This window comes from Herpailurus yagouaroundi, unplaced genomic scaffold (genome assembly GCF_014898765.1).
Source record: "Herpailurus yagouaroundi ecotype Mexico unplaced genomic scaffold, PumYag 139, whole genome shotgun sequence".
NCBI lineage: Eukaryota > Metazoa > Chordata > Mammalia > Carnivora > Felidae > Herpailurus > Herpailurus yagouaroundi.
Genome location: NW_024412394.1, coordinates 28,973,604 through 28,975,150, shown reverse-complemented (window position 1 = coordinate 28,975,150; position 1,547 = coordinate 28,973,604). Strand labels below are relative to the sequence as shown.

The window sequence follows — 1,547 nt, the reverse complement described above, 5'->3', positions numbered from 1 at the left end:
TGAAATGTATTGAAGTTTGGGTCAGATTCAGCATTTCAGGGAGAATAAACATTTCTGCCTATCAGTGATGAAAAAGCACAGACATGCAGGGTTAAAATGAGGGAAAAAGTGCCATAAGTTTCAATATATTTAAAAAAAATATTCCAATGTGACATACTTTCTTTTTCTGCTACTTTTTCTCTGACTGCCAATTTATAGAAGTTGCCTGTCAATCTCCATTTTCCTCCAAAACACACAGTTATCATTCATTCCAATGTCCTAATTATAAAATCATTTTATTTAAACTTTGGAGATTTGGAATTACTTGTCAATGGGAAAGCCAAGTCACATTTTATGAATAAACACACGAAAAGAAGATTATTAAAATGGCTTTTAAAAAGTAAAGAAAAAAATGATCCCAAAGTTTTGGATTTTTTTTCCTTCAAAAAATAAGTTTTAAGAAAACAAAACCCGGGAGAGGAAATCACTAAAGACAGAAACAGAAGACAGAAAAAAATTAGGAAAACCACTTCCACTATTGGCTTATACTTGTATTCATGTTCCTAGTATGTAAGAAGACCATAGTGGATGTGTAGATATATATTCCATACGCTCCTGCATTGCAATCTTGACTGACTTTTCCTGACTCTAGTTGCACCTGTAGAGTGAAGGCACCTGGCACATAGATACACTAAGACCCTCCGGGCAGAAGCTCAGGAATCACTACAGGTGGTCAACAGTACTGGAGCTGCTTGGTTATTCCCCAGAGGGGTGCACCTTTCCTGGTGCCTGGTTCAATTCCCTGGTGCAATACCTGGTGAATGCCTGCAGTGGATAGAACAAGGTCCTATTCCATCTTCCTGCTCCAAAAATCAGTTAGCATATTGTCCTCAGAAAGAGGCCATATCAGATATTAAACTGATAAGAACAGATTCTACACTTGATATTAGCCAAAAGGCGGAGAAGTGATGTTCCCCAAATTGTAAAAAATACCCTATGCTTTGAACCTGACTGGGGATAGAGAAACTATGGTCCATGAGCCAAATCCAGCCCATTACCTCTTTCTGTAGATAAAGTTTTATTGGAACACAGTCAGACTCATTCACTTCGGAATTATCTATAGCTGATTTCATGCTACAATAATAGAATGGAGTAGTTACAAAACATACCATATGGCTCAGAAAACCTAAAATGTTTACTATTTGACTTTTATTATTTTGTTGATCTCTGGTCAAATTGGGATAATTTTTTAATATCTCGAGATATAAGCTATTTGAGTTATAAACAGTACATAGATATAGAGAATATTTCTTTGGCTGGAAAGTCCACAAAACTAGCATCTTTAACTTTTTTAACATTTATTTATTATTGAGAGGCAGAGAGACACAGAGCATGAACAGGGGAGTGGTAGAGAGAAGAGGGAACACAGAATCTGAAGCAGGCTCCAGGCTCTGAGCTGTCAGCACAGAGCTTGACGCAGGGCTCTAACTCACAAACCACGAGATCATGACCTGAACGGAAGTCGGTTGGTTGCTTAACCAACTGAGCCACCCAGGCACCCCCACAAA

General features: G+C 37.9%; 1 pseudogene; it reads right to left on the bottom strand.

Annotated features, from left to right (window-relative positions):
- Nucleotides 1-745: 745 nt before the first annotated feature.
- LOC121030139 (uncharacterized) lies at nucleotides 746-949 on the bottom strand (annotated as a pseudogene).
- Nucleotides 950-1,547: the final 598 nt, after the last annotated feature.